The sequence below is a fragment of the Danio rerio genome, chromosome 9, assembly GCF_052040795.2.
Source record: "Danio rerio strain M-AB ecotype USA chromosome 9, GRCz13ab, whole genome shotgun sequence".
Lineage (NCBI taxonomy): Eukaryota > Metazoa > Chordata > Actinopteri > Cypriniformes > Danionidae > Danio > Danio rerio.
In genome coordinates this window covers 15,699,719-15,721,548 of record NC_141029.1, presented here as the reverse complement: position 1 = coordinate 15,721,548, position 21,830 = coordinate 15,699,719, and the positions used below count along the sequence as shown (strand labels likewise).

At 39.8% G+C, this 21,830-nt stretch overlaps 1 protein-coding gene and 1 long non-coding RNA gene across 5 annotated transcripts in view; both read left to right on the top strand.

Moving 5' to 3' along the window:
* pard3bb (par-3 family cell polarity regulator beta b) overlaps positions 1 to 21,830 on the top strand; it is a 702,275-nt gene that overhangs the window by 154,781 nt on the left and 525,664 nt on the right. The window lies entirely within an intron of this gene.
* LOC147842301 (uncharacterized) lies at positions 6,218 to 12,378 on the top strand. The gene is made up of 3 exons (XR_015499275.1): positions 6,218 to 9,174; positions 12,011 to 12,105; positions 12,160 to 12,378. It is a non-coding gene; the product is annotated as an uncharacterized LOC147842301 (long non-coding RNA).

Sequence of the window (21,830 nt, the reverse complement as noted above, 5' to 3'; positions counted from 1 at the left end):
ACCACCTAGCAACCACTCAGGACACCCTAGCAACCACCTAGCAACACCTTAGCAACCACCTAGCAACCACTCAGGACACCCTAGCAACCAAAACAAATACATTGTACCCCATCGATTTGCCACGCAAACCCCATTCACATTTCCTTTAGGAAATGTACAATTCTAGTTAATGGGGTTTGCCTTAGGCAAAGTCCATTCTTACAATTGTGCATGGCTTATTAATGGGGTTTGCCATAGGCAAAGTCCATTCTTACTATTGTGGTTTATTATTCTTAATTCTGCCAAAAGTTCGGCGCGTAACTTGTCCCGCAGCTTTCGCCCCAGACCCTTGAAAGTGGTGTCAAATCGTCCGGTTCTATCGGGAATGGTGTGCTATGACTTTTATAAGCGGTGGGGGGTTTTTTGGCCCCGCAGGGGCCAAAAAACCTGCCCAAAAATCCCATAGACTTAACATTGAGCCGAACTTTGACGAATCACAGCGCCGAGTGTGAATTTCATAGAATTATGGGATTCACAGCATCTGTAGGGGGTTGCAGCCTAAGTGAGAACATACCTCGCAAGGGGGTATAAGTTGCACCTCTGGGGCTCTAGGACGTCCCAAAGTTCTCCCATTGACTTACATTGGCCCCATTGACTCCCATTCATTTTTCTAGAAGAGCACTAAACGCGCCGCGAAATGGGACGACCTTTAAAGCGTTGTAGCGCCAAGTGTGAAATTCGTAGAAATATGGGATTCGCAACATCTGTAGGGGGTTGCAGCCTGTATGAGAACATACCCCAAAAACGGGTATAAGTTGTACCCATGGGGTGCTAGGACGTCCCAAAGGGGTCCCCATTGACTTTACATGGCCCATTGACTCCCATTCATTTCTTGACTCACATGTCAATCACATTACATAGCAGTGTCATACTGACTTGGGGGTTGCCTTACTTGACTGAGGCAACCAATCAGCATCTCAATATGATTTTGAAGCTCACAAGCCACGACCCCCCAAACCATTTAAAGACCCTTAATAACTGCCCCATTGACTTAACATGGGGTGGGATGTCCCATTGCACATCCCATTGACTTCCATTATAAAGGTCACACATCTATAACATTACATAGGAGTGTCATAGAGACATGGGGGTGGGCTCATTGGACTCAGACAACCAATGAGCTTTTCAATATGATAATGAAGCTCACAAGCCACGCCCCCAAACTGGTCCCATAGACTGCCATTATAACTGGTCTACATGCATATCTTTGCTTAGCAGTGTCCTATTGACTTGGGGGTTGGCTCATCTGACTAAGACAACCAATGAGCATCTCAATATGATAATGAAGCTCACAAGCCACGCCCCCAAACGGGTCCCATAGACTGCCATTAAAATAGGCCTAGATGCATATCTTTGCATAGCAGTGTCATAGAGACATGGGGATTGGTTCATTTGACTTGGACAGCCAGCCACATTCAAGTTCACTCTGTAATCTCGCCCATAGCAACAAAACAGAGTACCCTAGCAACCATTCATCAACAGCTATATCTCAGCATCAGAACATCGTAGAGACTTGGGGATTGGCTCGTTTGACTCATGCTAGCAAACGGAACTTCCTATATGCTAAACATGCTAGCAGTGACTAGCTACATGCTAATATTGACTAGCCAAGTACTGTAACTTACTAGAAATGCTTACTAAGTATAAATATTTCATCAGGCATGTATGTGAGGCTTGCCTAGTAACCACCCAGGGTACCCTAGCAACTGCCTAGCAACCACCCAAATTACCCTAGCAACAACCTGGCAACCACCTAGCAACCGCCTAGTAACGTCTTAGTAAGGGCCTAGCGACCACTCAGGACACCCTAGCAACCGCCTAGCAACGCCTTAGCAACCACTCAGAATACCCTAGCAACCACCTAGCAACACCTTAGCAACCACCTAGCAACCACTTGGGACACCTTAGCAACTGCCTAGCAACACCTTAGCAACCACCTAGCAACCACTCAGGACACCCTAGCAACCGCCTAGCAACCACATAGAATACCCTAGCAACCACCTAGCAACACCTTAGCAACCACCTAGCAACCACTTAGGACACCTTAGCAACCGCCTAGCAACACCTTAGCAACCACCTAGCAACCACTCAGGATACCCTAGCAACCGCCTAGCAACCACATAGAATACCCTAGCAACCACCTAGCAACACCTTAGCAACCACCTAGCAACCACTTAGGACACCTTAGCAACCGCCTAGCAACACCTTAGCAACCACCTAGCAACCACTCAGAACACCCTAGCAACCGCCTAGCAACACCTTAGCAACCACCTAGCAACCACTCAGGACACCCTAGCAACCGCCTAGCAACACCTTAGCAACCACATAGCAACCACTTAGGACACCTTAGCAACCACTCAGAACACCCTAGCAACCATTCAGAACACCTTAGCTACCAAAACAAATACATTGTACCCCATCGATTTGCCACGCAAACCCCATTCACATTTCCTTTAGGAAATGTACAATTCTAGTTCTTATTATTATTCTTCTTCCGTACGTTTTTCGGCGCGTAACTCGTCCCGCAGCTTTCGTCCCAGACCCTTGAAAGTGGGCTCAAATCGTGCGGTCTTATCGGGAATGGTGTGCTATGACTTTTATAAGGGGTCGGGGGTTTTTTGGCCCCGCAGGGGCCAAAAAACCCCCCCCAAAATCCCATAGACTTAACATTGAGCCGAACTTTGACGACTCACAGCGCCGCGTGTGAATTTCATAGAAATATGGGATTCACAGCATCTGTAGAGGGTTGCAGCCCAAGTGAGAACATACCTTGCAAGGGGGTAAAAGTTGCACCCCTTGGGCTCTAGGACGTCCCAAAGTGCTCCCATTGACTTACATTGGCCCCATTGACTCCCATTCATTTTTCTAGGAGAGCACTAAACGCGCCGCGAAATGGGACGACCTTTTAGGCGTTATAGCGCCAAGTGTGAAATTCGTAGAAATATGGGATTCGCAACATCTGTAGGGGGTTGCAGCCTGTATGAGAACATACCCCAAAAAGGGGTATAAGTTGTACCCCTGGGGTGCTAGGACGTCCCAAAGGGGTCCCCATTGACTTTACATGGCCCATTGACTCCCATTCATTTCTTGACTCACATGTCAATCACATTACATAGCAGTGTCATACAGACTAGGGGGTTGCCTAACTTGACTGAGGCAACCAATCAGCATCTCAATATGATTTTGAAGCTCACAAGCCACGCCCCCCCAAACCATTTAAAGACCCTTAGTAACTGCCCCATTGACTTAACATGGGGTGGGGCGTCCCATTGCACATCCCATTGACTTCCATTATAAAGGTCACACATCTATAACATTACATAGGAGTGTCATAGAGACATGGGGGTGGGCTCATTTGATCAGGCAACCAACCAACATCACTATATGATAATGAAGCTCACAAGCCACGCCCCCAAATTGATCCCATAGACTTCTATTATAATTGGGCTAGATGCATATCTTTGCATTGCAGTGTCATATAGGCTTAGGGGTTGGCCCATTGGACCCAGACAACCAATGAGCATCTCAATATGGTAATGAAGCTCACAAGCCACGCCCCCAAACTGGTCCCATAGACTGCCATTATAACTGGCCTACATGCATATCTTTGCTTAGCAGTGTCCTATTGACTTGGGGGATGGCTCATCTGACTCAGACGACCAATGAGCATCTCAATATGATAATGAAGTTCACAAGCCACGCCCCCAAACTGGTCCCATAGACTGCCATTATAACTGACCTACATGCATATCTTTGCTTAGCACTGTCCTATTGGCTTGGGGGATGGCTCATCTGACTCAGACAACCAATGAGCATCTCAATATGATAATGAATCTCACAAGCCACGCCCCCAAATTGTTCCCGTAGACTGCCATTATAACTGGCCTACATGTATATCTTTGCTTGGCAGTGTCCTATTGACTTGGGGGTTGGCTCATTTCACTTGGACAGCCAACCACATTCAAGTTCACTCTGTAACCTCGCCCATAGCAACAAAACAGAGTACCCTAGCAACCATTCATCAACAGCTATATCTCAGCATCGGAACATCGTAGAGACTTGGGGATTGGCTCGTTTGACTCATGCTAGCAAACGGAACTTCCTATATGCTACACATGCTAGCAGTGACTAGCTACATGCTAATATTGACTAGCCAAGTACTGTAACTTGCTAGAAATGCTTACTAAGTATAAATATTTCATCAGGCATGTATGTGAGGCTTGCCTAGTAACCACCCAGGGTACCCTAGCAACTGCCTAGCAACCACCCAAATTACCCTAGCAACCGCCTAGCAACCACCTAGCAACCGCCTAGTAACGCGTTAGTAAGGGCCTAGCGACCACTCAGGACACCCTAGCAACTGCCTAGCAACGCCTTAGCAACCACTTAGAATACCCTAGCAACCACCTAGCAACACCTTAGCAACCACCTAGCAACCACTCAGGACACCTTAGCAACCGCCTAGCAACACCTTAGCAACCACCTAGCAACCACTCAGAACACCCTAGCAACCGCCTAGCAACCACTCAGAACACCCTAGCAACCACCTAGCAACACCTTAGCAACCACCTAGCAACCACTCAGGACACCCTAGCAACCACCTAGCAACACCTTAGCAACCACCTAGCAACCACTTAGGACACCCTAGCAACCGCCTAGCAACCACTTAGAATACCCTAGCAACCACCTAGCAACACCTTAGCAACCACCTAGCAACACCTTAGCAACTGCCTAGCAACACCTTAGCAACCACCTAGCAACCACTTAGGACACCCTAGCAACCACCTAGCAACACCTTACCAACCACCTAGCAACCACTTAGGACACCCTAGCAACCACCTAGCAACACCTTAGCAACCACCTAGCAACCACTCAGGACACCCTAGCAACCGCCTAGCAACGCCTTAGCAACCACTTAGAATACCCTAGCAACCACCTAGCAATACCTTAGCAACCACCTAGCAACCACTCAGGACACCCTAGCAACCACCTAGCAACACCTTAGCAACCACCTAGCAACCACTCAGGACACCCTAGCAACCGCCTAGCAACGCCTTAGCAACCACTTAGAATACCCTAGCAACCACCTAGCAATACCTTAGCAACCACCTAGCAACCACTCAGGACACCTTAGCAACCGCCTAGCAACACCTTAGCAACCACTTAGCAACCACTCAGAACACCCTAGCAACCGCCTAGCAACCACCTAGCAACCACTCAGAACACCCTAGCAACCACCTAGCAACACCTTAGCAACCACCTAGCAACCACTTAGGACACCTTAGCAACCGCCTAGCAACACCTTAGCAACCACCTAGCAACCACTTAGAACACCCTAGCAACCGCCTAGCAACACCTTAGCAACCACCTAGCAACCACTTAGAACACCATAGCAACCACCTAGCAACCACTCAGAACACCCTAGCAGGCAAAAAAAATACATTGTACCCCATCGATTTGCCACGCAAACCCCATTCACATTTCCTTTAGGAAATGTACAATTCTAGTGTTACTATTACTGTTCACTTTTTCAAAACTTCGGCGCGCAACTCCGCCCGCATTTTTTGCCCTAGAATGATGGGTGAGGTGTCAAATCGACCAGCCTGTTGAGGAGAGGTGTGCTATGATTTTTCAAAGAGGGTGGGGGCACACTGCCCTCACGAGGGGCAACAAAGTTACCCCCAAAATCCCCATAGACTTAACATGGACACAAAATGGCTGACATTGATATCTAGATTAGAGAGTCGTAGAAGCTTGGGAGTGGGCTCATTTTACTCCGCCTATCAAGTCGGTATTAAGTTGTGACATAACAAATTTGTAGACACCCCCTAGCAACCACTTTAGGCCCCCTAACAACCATATAAAAAAATAAACAAGCCATATTTTAGCACAGGAATATCGTAGAAAGACAGGATTTGGGTTCTTTTGATGCAGGTTGATCAAACCTCTATTGTCTTCACCTATTACAAAGGCGTTGCCACACCCTAGCAACCATTTACATTACCCTAGCAACCACATAAACACATGAATTTGACCATTTCTTACCTTTCCAGTGCTATTGCCCAGTTTAGTACCATTTTGTACCCCATCGATTTGCCACGCAAACCCCATTCACATTTCCTTTAGGAAATGTACAATTCTAGTTATTCTTCTTCTTCTTCTTCTTCTTCTTATTCTTCTGAGACTAATTTTAAAGTGTATCTCCTCCTAAACTTTTCAAGCTTCATACTTCAAACTTTCGTCAAACCTTCAAACTGGTCTGACTCGGGTTGCTATATCTGTTCCAACTGATCCGACTTTCGGTTTTCCGAAAAACGACCCGGAAAATTCCCAAAATTCCCATTGACTTAACATTGGGTCAAACTTTGTGACCTCATAACTCTGCATCAGACTGTCCTACAGACTTCTAACTGGGCTCATTTAACTCAGTCTAGCCAGCAGCCAATAACTGATGACCTTTAAACTTACTAGCCACTCCCTAGCAACCACTTTTGGCACCCTAGCAACTGTCCCATAGACTTCCATTGTAAAAGACTGCCATTGACTTAACATTGGGTCAACCTTTGTGAGCTCATAACTCTGCATCAGACTGTCCTACAGACTAGAGTCAGGCCCCATTCAACTCAGTCTAGTCAGCAGCCAATCACTGATGACCTTTAGACTTACTAGCCACTCCCTAGCAACCACTTATGGCACCCTAGCAACTGTCCCGTAGACTTCCATTCGAAAGACTCTCATTGACTTAACATGGGATCAAACTTTGTGAGCTCATAACTCTGCATCAGACTGTCATACAGACTAATGGCTGAGCTCATTTAACTCAGACAACCAAACTGCCAATAAAAGATGAGCGTTTAACTTTCTAGCCACACCCCTAACTACCACATACTGCACCCTAGCAACTGTCCCGTAGACTTCCATTACAAAAGACTCATTGACTTAACATGGGATAAAACTTTGTGAGCTCATAACTCTGCATCAGACTGTCATACAGACTAATGGCTGAGCTCATTTAACTTAGTCTAGCCAGCAGCCAATCACTGATGGCCTTTTAACTTTCTAGCCACACCCCTAACTACCACATACGGCACCCTAGCAACTGTCCTATAGAATGTAATTAGCTGTGCTATCAAATGCTTATAATTCTAACATGCTAATGACATGCCAATCATGCTAGCAACATGCTACTCATATGCTAATCATGCTAATGACATGCTAACTCATACTGGAAACATGCTAATGACATGCTAATTTGTACTTGAATCATGCTAGTAACATGCTAATTCATACTAGACCCATGTTAATAACTGGCCTACATGCATATCTTTGCATAGCAGTGTCCTATTGACTTGGGGGATGGCTCATCTGACTCAGACAACCAATGAGCATATCAATATGATAATAAAGCTCACAAGCCACGCCCCCAAATTGATTCCATAGACTTCCATTAAAATAAGCCAAGATGCATATCTTTGCAAAGCAGAGTCATAGAGACATGGGGGTTGGTTCATTTGACTAAGACAACCAACCACATTCAAGTTCACTCTGTAACCTCGCCCATAGCAACAAAACAGAGTACCCTAGCAACCATTCATCAACAGCTATATCTCAGCATCAGAACATCGTAGAGACTTGGAGATTGGCTCGTTTGACTCATGCTAGCAAACGGAACTTCCTATATGCTACACATGCTAGCAGTGACTAGCTACATGCTAATATTGACTAGCCAAGTACTCTAACTTGCTAGAAATGCTTACCAAGTATAAATGTTTTATCAAGCATGTATGTGAGGCTTGCCTAGTAACCAACCAGGGTACCCTAGCAACTGCCTAGCAACCACCCAAATTACCCTAGCAACTGCCTAGCAACCACCTAGCAACGGCTTAGTAATGCCTTAGTAAGGGCCTAGCGACCACTCACGACACCCTAGCAACCACCTAGCAACGCCTTAGCAACCACTCAGAATACCTTAGCAACCACCTAGCAACACCTTAGCAACCACCTAGCAACCACTTGGGACACCTTAGCAACCGCCTAGTAACACCTTAGCAACCACCTAGCAACCACTCAGAACACCCTAGCAACGCCTTAGCAACCACCTAGCAACCCATCAGGACACCCTAGCAACCACCTAGCAACACCTTAGCAACCACTCAGGACACCCTAGCAACCACCTAGCAACACCTTAGCAACCACCTAGCAACCACTCAGGACACCCTAGCAACCACCTAGCAACGCCTTAGGACACCTTAGCAACCACCTAGCAACACCTTAGCAACCACCTAGCAACCACTCAGAACACCCTAGCAACCACCTAGCAACACCTTAGCAACCACCTAGCAACCGCTTAGGACACCCTAGCAACCGCCTAGCAACACCTTAGCAACCACCTAGCAACACCTTAGCAACCACCTAGCAACCACTTAGGACACCTTAGCAACCACCTAGCAACACCTTAGCAACCACCTAGCAACCACTCAGAACACCCTAGCAACCGCCTAGCAACACCTTAGCAACCACTCAGAACACCCTAGCAACCACCTAGCAACACCTTAGCAACCACCTAGCAACCACTCAGGACACCCTAGCAACCACCTAGTAAGGCCTTAGCAACCAATCAGAATACCCTAGCAACCACCTAGCAACCACTTAGGACACCTTAGCAACCACCTAGCAACACCTTAGCAACCACTCAGAACACCCTAGCAACCGCCTAGCAACACCTTAGCAACCACCTAGCAACCACTCAGAATACCCTAGCCACCACCTTGCAACACCTTAGTAACCACTTAGCAACTAGTCAGAACACCTTAGCAACTGCCTAGCACCACCCTAGCAACCACCTAGCAACCACTCAAAACACCCTAGCAACCATCTAGCAACACCTTAGCAACCACCTAGCAACTAGTCAGACCACCTTAGCAACTGCCTTGCACCACCTTAGCAACCACCTAGCAACCACTTTAAACACCCTAACAACCGCCTAGTAAAATGCTAATTCATGCTAGAATCATGCTAACAACATGCTAATTCATGCTAGAATCATGCTAGTAACATGCTAATTCATGCTAGAATCATGCTAACAACATGCTAATTCATGTAAGAATCATGCTACTAACATGCTAATTCATGCTAGTAATATGTTAACTCAAGCTAAAATCATACTAACATGCTATTTACACTTTAAAACCACTTAAAACTTTCAGATTCGGCTTTTCAAGCCACCATAAAGTTTGTCCTCAAACTTTAATATCTAGTTATTCTTCTTCTTTCTTCTGAGACTAATTTTAAAGTCTATCTCCTCCTAACCTTTTCAAGCTTCATACCTCAAACTTTCGTCAAACCTTCAAACTGGTCTGACTCGGGTTGCTATATCTTTTCCGACTGATCCGACTTTCGGTTTTCCGAAAAACGACCCGGAAAATTCCCAAAATTCCCATTGACTTAACATTGGGTCAAACTTTGTGACCTCATAACTCTGCATCAGACGTTCCTACAGACTTCTAACTGGGCTCATTTAACTCAGTCTAGCCAGCAGCCAATAACTGATGACCTTTAAACTTACTAGCCACTCCCTAGCAACCACTTTTGGCACCCTAGCAACTGTCCCATAGACTTCCATTGTAAAAGACTGCCATTGACTTAACATTGAGTCAACCTTTGTGAGCTCATAACTCTGCATCAGACTGTCCTACAGACTAGAGTCAGGCCTCATTCAACTCAGTCTTGTCAGCAGCCAATCACTGATGACCTTTAGACTTACTAGCCACTCCCTAGCAACCACTTATGGCACCCTAGCAACTGTCCCGTAGACTTCCATTCAAAAGACTCTCATTGACTTAACATGGGATCAAACTTTGTGAGCTCATAACTCTGCATCAGACTGTCATACAGACTAATGGCTGAGCTCATTTAACTCAGTCTAGCCAGCAGCCAATCACTGATGGCCTTTTAACTTTCTAGCCACACCCCTAACTACCACATACTGCACCCTAGCAACTGTCCTATAGAATGTAATTAGCTGTCCTATCAAATGCTTATAATTCTAACATGCTAATGACATGCCAATCATGCTAGCAACATGCTACTCATATGCTAATCATGCTAATGACATGCTAACTCATACTGGAAACATGCTAATGACATGCTAATTTGTACTAGAATCATGCTAGTAACATGCTAATTCATACTAGACTCATGTTAATAACTGGCCTACATGCATATCTTTGCATAGCAGTGTCCTATTGACTTGGGGGATGGCTCATCTGACTCAGACAACCAATGAGCATCTCAATATGATAATAAAGCTCACAAGCCACGCCCCCAAATTGATTCCATAGACTTCCATTAAAATAGGCCAAGATGCGTATCTTTGCATAGCAGTGTCATAGAGACATGGGGGTTGTTTCATTTGACTAAGACAACCAACCACATTCAAGTTCACTCTGTAACCTCGCCCATAGCAACAAAACAGAGTACCCTAGCAACCATTCATCAACAGCTATATCTCAGCATCAGAACATTGTAGAGACTTGGAGATTGGCTCGTTTGACTCATGCTAGCAAACGGAACTTCCTATATGCTACACATGCTAGCAGTGACTAGCTACATGCTAATATTGACTAGCCAAGTACTGTAGCTTGCTAGAAATGCTTACTAAGTATAAATGTTTTATCAAGCATGTATGTGAGGCTTGCCTAGTAACCAACCAGGGTACCCTAGCAACTGCCTAGCAACCACCCAAATTATCCTAGCAACTGCCTAGCAACCACCTAGCAATGGCCTAGTAATGCCTTAGTAAGGGCCTAGCGACCACTCAGGACACCCTAGCAACCGCCTAGCAACGCCTTAGCAACCACTCAGAATACCTTAGCAACCACCTAGCAACCACCTAGCAACCACTTGGGACACGTTAGCAACCGCCTAGCAACACCTTAGCAACCACTCAGAACACCCTAGCAACTGCCTAGCAACGCCTTAACAACCACTCAGGACACCCTAGCAACCGCCTAGCAACACCTTAGCAACCACCTAGCAACCACTCAGGACACCCTAGCAACCACCTAGCAACGCCTTAGCAACCACTGAGAACACCCTAGCAACCATCTAGCAACCACTTAGGACACCTTAGCAACCACCTAGCAACACCTTAGCAACCACCTAGCAACCACTCAGAACACCCTAGCAACCGCCTAGCAACACCTTAGCAACCACCTAGCAACCACTTAGGACACCCTAGCAACCGCCTAGCAACACCTTAGCAACCACCTAGCAACACTTTAGCAACCACCTAGCAACCACTCAGGACACCTTAGCAACCACCTAGCAACACCTTAGCAACCACCTAGCAACCACTCAGGACACCCTAGCAACCACCTAGCAACACCTTAGCAACCAGCAAGCAACCACTCAGGACACCCTAGCAACCACCTAGCAACGCCTTAACAACCACTCAGAATACCCTAGCAACCACCTAGCAACCACTTAGGACACCTTAGCAACCACCTAGCAACACCTTAGCAACCACTCAGAACACCCTAGCAACCGCCTAGCAACACCTTAGCAACCACCTAGCAACCACTCAGAATACCCTAGCGACCACCTTGCAACACCTTAGTAACCACTTAGCAACTAATCAGAACACCTTAGCAACTGCCTAGCACCACCTTAGCAACCACCTAGCAACCACTCAAAACACCCTAGCAACCGTCTAGCAACACCCTAGCAACCACCTAGCAACTAGTCAGACCACCTTAGCAACTGCCTTGCGCCACCTTAGCAACCACCTAGCAACCACTTAAAACACCCTAGCAACCGCCTAGTAAAATGCTAATTCATGCTAGAATCATGCTAACAACATGCTAATTCATGCTAGAATCATTCTAGTAACATGCTAATTTATGCTAGATTTATGCTAACAACATGCTAATTCATGCTAGAATCATGTTAGTAACATGCTAATTCATGCTAGAATCATGCTAACAACATGCTAATTCATGTAAGAATCATGCTAATAACATGCTAATTCATGCTAGAATTGTCCTAGTAGCATGCTAATTCATGCTAGTAACATGCTAATTCATGCTAGAATCACGCTAACAACATGCTAATTCATGCTAGAATCATGCTAGTAACTTGCTAATTCATGCTAGAATCATGCTAACAGCATGCTAATTCATGTAAGAATTATGCTACTAACATGCTAATTCATGCTAGTAATATGTTAACTCAAGCTAAAATCATACTAACATGCTATTTACACTTTAAAACCACTTCAAACTTTCAGATTCGGCTTTTCAAGCCACCATAAAGTTTGTCCTCAAACTTTACTATCTAGTTGCAATTTGAAACGCAATTAATTAATCTCAAAAGGCTACAATATACAATATATTTGTATATATGTAAACAAGAAAACCATGTTTCAAGGTGAAGTGCTTCAAAAACAGTCTGCTATGCTTCAGAAAATTAAACATTCTATAGTGACTTTCTGTCATGGTGTCGTGAGGCATCGCAGGCATGGTATCGGTTGTTGTGCAATTTAGCACATTACACAAGAAGAAACAATTGAATCTTATATCACAATGTACATTTGTCATTTTTGACTCATCATGACACCCTGTGTCAAGAAAATCGTGCTGAAATTGTGTGATCTGACCGTTGCTTTATAACTAGCCAATTGAGTGAGCACACTTTCGTTCTGCCCAATCAGAATTGCTCGACTGAACTAAGTCCACAATAAAAAAAACAAACAAACAAACAAACAAACAGGAAAGCACTGACAACTGGGATGATGGTGTCTGCTGCTTCAGAAGCATTAATAGACGAATTAATATCAAAGAAAAATAGCATTTGTAATATGGGAATATTTTGGTTTTAAAGTCACAGACACTGAACAAAAACAGGTATATTTTTAGAGCTGTCACAGAATTGTTTCCACTACTTACAGATTATTGAGCTGAAGCTTGATTTAAATCAAAATTAGTTTAAAGTTTAAGTTTAATCATAAATCAAATCGCAATAACAATATCTGTCAAAAAATGTGATATTTACAGTTAGATAGTTTCCCCAAATTGCACACCCCTAGTTAGGATTACAAATGACCAAAAACCACAAATCAAAACACAAAATTTGTGGAAACACTGCGGAATTGAACTAAAATATTTTGAAAGTTTATCATATGCACTTGTTTTTAAGGTCTGTGACTATGTGAGCATTTGAAGAGAGTTTAAAGTATTTTAGTAGTGCATAAAGATAAATTTTATTTAAGTTTTTATAAAGTGAAGACTATACAGTGCTATTTTGTATTTGATTATTCAATTTCTGTACTTGAATATTTTTGCTCTCTCCAGATAACCATAAAGCATAGTTTTTTTCATTTCAATATTTTCATATTATATCATATTTAATATTTTCAACATCCATTGTATTTATGACTGGTGTTTGTTTATTATATGTGTATATAATCAGTTACATAACAATATTTTTATATTTCACTCTCCTACAAAATCATCCAAAGTAATGACGTTGCAAATAGAGATATTTAAATCATCTATTGAAATTATATCGCAATACATATCGCAGAGAAAAAAAAAAGTTAATGAATTATGGTAAAAAATCTTGTAAATCATTATAAGGGCAGGCTCCAGGAACCATTGTACACTTAAATGTTATTGTAAATTGTAAACACAGCTACATTGTTCTAAATTCTGCTATAGCATCACCTATTTTAGTAGCCAGTTCATCAGACTCATGGCAGAAAGTCTGGCCTCATTGGAAATGTGTGCCTCTACATTTTTTGTTAAACTTGAAAATAATTGGCTCCAGGTACGCTTCCTTGCATGTTTCAGATGACAAATGTGAAATGTTGTACTTGGGGTATGTTTTGTTCTTTATTTTAGGTTTTTAATTGCTAGGGTTTCGTATCAGATACCTTGAATATTCATATACTGTTAGAGTTCAGGTACCGGTCCATGTCTGTAAAGCAGCCAAAAGTCGCATTGAAGTGACTTCTACTCCCCCTTTGACTGATTGGCCAGAGGAGCAGGTGTCAGTCTCAATTAGTGGATCAATGATGATGCTAAAGCCCATTGTGATTTAAATGAAACTTGAATGCCATGTTTTAGAAATGAGAGCACACAAAATATTAAATGAGATTAAATGAAATTAAATAAAATGAAGATTAAATGAAAGCACACAAAATATTAAATCAGAAGAAAAACGGATTTTGTTTTAACTTTTGGAAAACTTTGAATTCAGCTTTCAGTTGTGAAATGTTATTTTAAACATGTTTTCATTTTTTTATGATTTGAACTTTTTATTGATTTCTTATTTCAAATAATACAGATGAATATTAAAAACAGAGCATTAACATAAAAGCAGAACAATACCATATAAATAAATAAATACAATAAATAAATAACATCATATAAATTGCATAAGTAAAACCAAAACACATACAAACCAAAACACAAACAAAGAAAAAGAAAAATTGTTATTTTGTCTTGTTACATGTTTGCTAACATTGTGGGTCGCAGAAATTAAGAAATTTTCCCCATTTACATGTTTTCATTTTTGATTCACACTCATCTTTCAACAAGTGACCTTGTTGTTTTTTATTCTGTAATAAATTTTTGACTTGTGCTTTATAATTTTACAAGTGTTTTCAGTTTTTTGGGTAACGCATATTAGGGCCGCACAATATATATATATATATATATATATATATATATATATATATATATATATATATATATATATATATATATATATTAGGGTTGTAACGATACACGATATGAAATCGAAATCGCGACACTCAGATCTACGATCCTGTGTCGCGGTGTGATAAGGGAGAATCGCGACACACCCCGTGACTACCTTTCTAATAACGTCACGCATGCCTGCAAAAGTTGAGCTAATTAACACTTTTTTTGTTCCACATTACGAGCACTGCTCTATTTAAGCCCTCGCAATATTTAGCCGGGAGAGCTTGCACGGAGCTCTTAGTTAGACTCCTTTGCAGAGTAAGGGAAGTTGTCACGTTTTTTCACTGCAATGTTGACATGATGGTGTTTCTGAAGAATTTTCAACTGGTATTCTTTGGTATTCTTGAGAGAAATAAGTTGTTTATTTGTTTAATGTTTACTTGATTTGTGGGTTTGCAGCACAGGCATTGAGCCTCAGTGTGAAACAGTAGCCAAAAGGTAGGTAACAGCGCAAACTTTTTTTGTGCGCTTTCTGTTTGAACCTTTGGGAGTGCTGACTGACAGGTGCGCGATGCGTGAGGTCAGAAAACACGTTGAAGCTTTCAGTTAAGATGAACACAGTTTCTATAGTTGTACTTTATTTAGAGATAAAGGTATATGGCTCTGCAAATAATCACTCTATCTTGCTGGAGTTTATAGCCGTTTCGCTTTACTTCAGAACGCATTAATGCCGCTCTGAAGGTCTAATCGCTGTTTTAAGTTATCCAGAGCTGTATGAATGTACAAATCTTGAATATCACAATAGTATTAAATATTTCAACTGTAACACTGACAGCAACACTTTTGCACAATCGATACCCAGCTGATTCAGTCGTTTCATAAGAGGACCGCGCCTCTTCTTTTTTCCTTGTCAACATAAAGGCAGTGAGGTGCGCCTTGTTTTCGGCCCCTTGTTTAACTGCAAGGCATACTTAATTTGCGGGACGATAACGTATACAGACAAATTTGCCAAAGAAGCAAAATAGAAGAAGAATATTGCTGTTTGATACAGACCTGTTGATGCTAAACCAGCGCTTATGTTGACCTGGATCTGGGTAATAAATGCAACAAATAGGCTTTACTTTTTATTTTACAGCTTATATAAAGCATGTACGCAGATTAATGCAATATCATATTTAAACAACAAAACTGTTTACAAAAAGTGTACATATTCGCGCGTTGTTGTTGTCTTTTCATCATGCAGCGCGCGCACTTGAACCGCGAGGGAGAGAGAGGAAACCATAGGCTATATCAGGACATATTCTTTAAAATTATGATTTCTATTAAAAATGTAAAAGATTTTGTGATTATAATAATAACAGCGGGGCATTAAATAAATGCATATTTTTCGTGGAGCGGGCAATTTGAGGAATTCTGCGATTTTTATTTGGCGGAAGAAAAAAACATATGATTGGAAAAAAAAGCCTATGCCGGTTATTAAAAAGAATCAGTCAGTATTTTCATTTTGTAATATAAATTAATTGTTTAAGTGAAAATAATTTAGGGCAGTCCTATTTATTTTATTCATTTTATTTAGATTATTCTGCTCTTTTGTGCTAAACACTGCAGGTGCGTGAAGATGCTCTGTTGTTCTGTTCCACTATTAATATGCTAACATATAAAAATAAATCAGTATTTTAAAATGCAATATTTAATGTGTCAGACACAAAATAGACACGTCAATTTGTTTAATATAAAATTAATAGTAATCTGACCAGTTATCCGTTAATAACCGATTAATGAGCAGCATTTGTCGGTTAGCAAAATTAACGGAATGAGCATCCCTAGTAGCTATTTAATTTACTTTTTCTATGTATGACACAATGGAGTTTAGTTCTGTTTGGTTTTTCAACAGAATTTTGTTACAAAGAAAACAAAAGTGATATAGCTTTGGCTATTTATTTATTTGATATATGGCTATTTATATTGTTAATAATTTGCATAGTTAATATTGTTCTTTGATGTTTAGTTTATAAAGATTTTTCAAATGTTATTTATTAAAAAATAGTTTTAAAAATCTTTTTTTTCTTTTTTTCTTTATATATATATATATATATATATATATATATATATATATATATATATATATATATATATATATATATATATATATATATATATATATACACATACAGTTGAAGTCAGAATTATTAGCCCCCTTTTAATTTTTTTCCCTTTTTTAATATTTCCCAAATAATGTTTAACAGAGAGAGGAAATTTTAACATTATGTCTGATAATATTTTTTTCTTCTGGAGAAAGTCTTATTGGTTTGATTTCGGCTAGAATAAAAGCAGTTTAAAAAAAAAAAAAAAAAAAAACAATTTTGGGACAAAATTATTAGCCCCTTTAAGCTATTTTTTTTTTGATAGTCTACAGAACAAACCATCGTTATACAATAACTTGCCTAATTACCCTAACCTACCTAGTTCACCTTATTAACCTAGTTAAGCCTTTAAATGTCACTTTAAGCTGTACAGAAGTGTGTTGAAAAATATCAAGTAAAATATTATTTACTGTCATCATGACAAAGATGAAATAAATCAGTTATTAGAAATAGGTTTCTAAAACTATTATGCTTAGAAATGTGCTGAAACAAACTTCCCTTCATTAAACAGAAAATGGGGAAAAAAATAAACAAGGGCGCTAATAAGTCAAGAGGGGTAATAATTATGACTTCAACTGTGTCTGTGTGTGTGTATGTATATATATATATATATATATATATATATATATATATATATATATATATATATATATATATATATATATATATATATATGCAGGGCTCGAAATTGCGACCATTTTGGTCGCATATGCGCCCGAAATTTTATCTATGCGACCTTGAAATATATTTGGGGGCATTTCTGCGAGTGTTTAAAATTGTAGTGTGCGACCAATTTTTACTGCAAAATGTTCAGCACATGCGCGGATTCGGTAGACATCCACGCAGAATGCATCTCTAAGCTTTTTGTCTGCACTTGAAACACGAAACGCATCGCTCAGGAATGGTTTAAAACAGTCGTCATGTCAACTTGCTGCAGTAAACAAATCCAAGTCCGTAATGCTTGCCCCGCCTTCGCGCTCTTCTTATTGGCCCACCACTGCTCTAGCACTGAACGCGAATGATTGGTTAATATCAGCTGTCAATCACTCAGTGCCTTCTGGCTTCGGATGACAGAGAGCTACTACCGCGAAAAATTGTAAAGTGCTGAAGATGAGAATGAAGATTACACTGACAGATTTAGTTTTAGAAACCATGGCATCTACAGTTGCAAATAATGACACATCTTACTAGTTATACCGTTAACACGTTAAGTCAAGCAGATTCAAGCAGTGCGTGCAGGGCCGGTGAGCGCTCCGTGTATGCTTTAGTCACTCAGTTCTGTTATAAAAATTTATTTTCTTGTGATAACGGGATTTTGTTGAGACATATTTTCCTCACGTTTGCATATAACGTTATATATTATTATTTTTTTTTTTTGCTTGTTAGTTTGATCAGTGTTAATTTCAAATACAATCAATATGTTTGTATAACACTTGTAGTAACGGTGCTCATAATTGGTGGGTGCGACTAAATTTTGGCTGATGCGCCTAAATTTTTAAAGTTAGGAGCACCGGTGCTACCCAGCATAAAGGTTAATTTCGTGTCCTGATATGTATATATATATATATATATATATATATATATATATATATATATATATATATATATATATATATATATATATATATATATATATATATATATATGTATGTATGTATGTATGTATGTATGTATGTATGTATGCATGTATTAAAAATCGAGCACGCCTACTAAATGCAGTCTAAAATTTTCTAAAATGAGCATTTTTATCAGGCTCATGAGTGTATGTTCAATAATATCACTTTTATGCCAAATAAGTCATTTTCCTGGTCTTTAAAGTGAAATCTCAATATAAACAAAGGAAGCTGAGAAAAATACTCAATTTCGATGGAAAGTTCAGACGACAAAGAGTTTTTGCATCTGAACTTTTCAAATTTATTTCAGACTCAACATTACATAATCTGTGACATGACTGACATTGAGATATTGATGATGAAACCATATATATATATATATATATATATATATATATATATATATATATATATATATATATATATATATACATACATACATACATACATACATACATACATACATACATACATGTATGTATGTATGTATGTATGTATGTATGTATGTATGTATGTATGTATGTATGTATGTATGTATGTATGTATGTATGTATGTATGTATGTATGTATGTATGTATGTATGTATGTATGTATGCATGCATGCATGCATGCATGCATGCATGCATGCATGCATATATATATATATATATATATATATATATATATATATATATATATATATATATATATATATATATATGGTTTCATCATCAATATCTCAATGTCAGTCATGTCACAGATTATGTAATGTTGAGTCTGAAATAAATTTGAAAAGTTCAGATGCAAAAACTCTTTGTCGTCTGAACTTTCCATCGAAATTGAGTATTTTTCTCAGCTTCCTTTGTTTATATTGAGATTTCACTTTAAAGACCAGGAAAATGACTTATTTGGCATAAAAGTGATATTATTGAACATACACTCATGAGCCTGATAAAAATGCTCATTTTAGAAAATTTTAGACTGCATTTAGTAGGCGTGCTCGATTTTTGAAAAATTATAATCACGATTATTTTGGTCTTAATTGTAATCACGATTATTCAAAACGGTTACTGTTAAAGTCAAAATTATTAGCGCTTCAGAGAATAAAAAAATAAAAAAAGGCTTTTTTATTTTTATTTTGGCTAGAATAAAAGCAGGTTTAAATATTTTGAAACCCATTTTAAAGTATATAATATCAGCCCCCTTACGCAATATATTTTCTGATTGTGTAGCAGAAGAAACTACTGTTAATGACCTGCCTAATTACGCTAAATCGCACTTTGAATCTGAATGTATGTATCTTGAAAAATATCTAGTCAAATATTATGTGCTGTCATCATGACAAAGATAAAATAAATCAGTTATTAGAAATGAGTTATTAAAACTTTTATGTTTAGAAATATTCTTTCCATTAAACAGAAATTGGGGAGGAAAGGGGCTAATAACTCTGACTTCAACTGCATATTTTATTTTCCACCCTGCAAAGGAAAGAGAAATAAATACAATAGAATAAAAATATGAAACAAACTGTGCTTTAAGCATCTTCACTTTAAGAAAAACACTTTAGCTACAAAAGTCTTTCAGTCAAGAGCAGAGAGACATGTTCTCCGTTTGTTGTTTGATTATTAATGATAAAAACAGGCGGCAGAAGGATTATCGCGCACTGTCTCTTTAATGGTTTCTCTTTCGCGTCTTTTGATTCTCAACTCGTTTGTTTATTACACAAACTAGGTTTAATATAAATAATCACTAAACGCCGCGTTTGACACCTATTTGACCATTAAAGTGCTCACATTAAGATGACTTTAGATGTGTGTGCTGGCTGTGCTCTGCTCGTCTCAATGTGCGAATGAGACCTAATGCTGACTGCATGCTTCTGTTCTCTGTGTGCACGCCTCACAAACAGAATCATGCGGTCTTTTCGCGCTTTTAAGAGCAACACGTGTACAACTGGAAAGGGGGTGGTGAATTATGCAATAATCGTTTATTTCGATTAATGGTTTTTTATAATCGTTAGAAGCCGAAATCGAAATCAGATTTTCGATTAATTGCACAGCCCTAGCATTTAGAGTTCATACAGTTTAGTACGATTTGCTCATCACCCAATGATGGTTGGGGTTAGGGGTGGGGTTGGGTGCCACGCCTCCTTTTTAAGTCATACATTTTCGCAATTAGAACGAATTAGCTACTAAACTGACAAAACATAAAATACGTACGTTCTCTCGTGAGATCTAAAATCATTCAGGCATAATGCATTTACAGCTTGTAACTTTTCAATAATAATTATTAATTATTAATTAATTTTTTTTTTTTTTTACAAAGAAGACTACACAGTATTCTTTTGCATTTGTTTACTCAATTACTCTATACCTGAATACATTTAGACCCCTCTAAAAAAATAATAATAAAACGCTGTTTATTTAATTATTGTCTTTTTCTTTATTGAATTTCTTTATTAAGTTTATATTAATCCAATATCGTCCAGCCCTAACATGTATCATTTTTTTTTTATATGTGACTGTTAACTTATTGCAGAAATATGATCCCATACAGGTGTGACTGAATTTGTTGTGGGGACAAGTTAAAAATGAAACCCCATGGCGTTGTTTTTGGTCCTCTTTGATGCACTATTCTGGAGAAATTAGATTGTTTCAGCCCAATGCCACAACTAATGTCTAATGTATTGTGTCAAAATCAAGGTGCAGATTTTGTTGTTTTTTTTTTTTTACCCAGCGGTTGTTTATGCTATATCCTAAAATAGGCAAATTATGTAGAGGAAAACTCAGCTGTTGACACATTGTGTTTCAGAGCCATTTCTGACACTCCACACTAATTCATCTGCTTGAATCCATTAGATACGTCTGAACTTTCACTGCGTTGTCACCAGCCGTCACTAGCCGAAGCCTGAGCCTTCACGAAGGGAGGAAGCAGCCCGCCACTTTCCTCCTCTTTCTCTCATTGTCTCCTTCCACTAATAGAGTCGGTTTTGTTATTGTGCTTGACAGGTTCTGATTCCGCTGTCAGATGTAATTTGCCATCGATCTCGCGCCTTTTACACACCTGTGCGAGTGTGAATATGTGCTTCTTTCTGTTCCTTTGACCGTGCCTTCATAACCATCTCCCTCTATACGTCCGTCTCAGTTACAACAGTCATATTGGTAATTAACATCTCGAGACAGCTCAGAAATAACAGTCATCAGCATTCAGACAGCGACTGTGCCACTCAAGCTTCCAGTGAATGAGGTATCGATGAGCCAGCGGATAATCCATATACAAACACTCTGGCAGATTGAGCTGCGAGTTTGAACATCTCTTTATAAGTGAACTTTTATGTTGTTTAAATTGCAGGATGA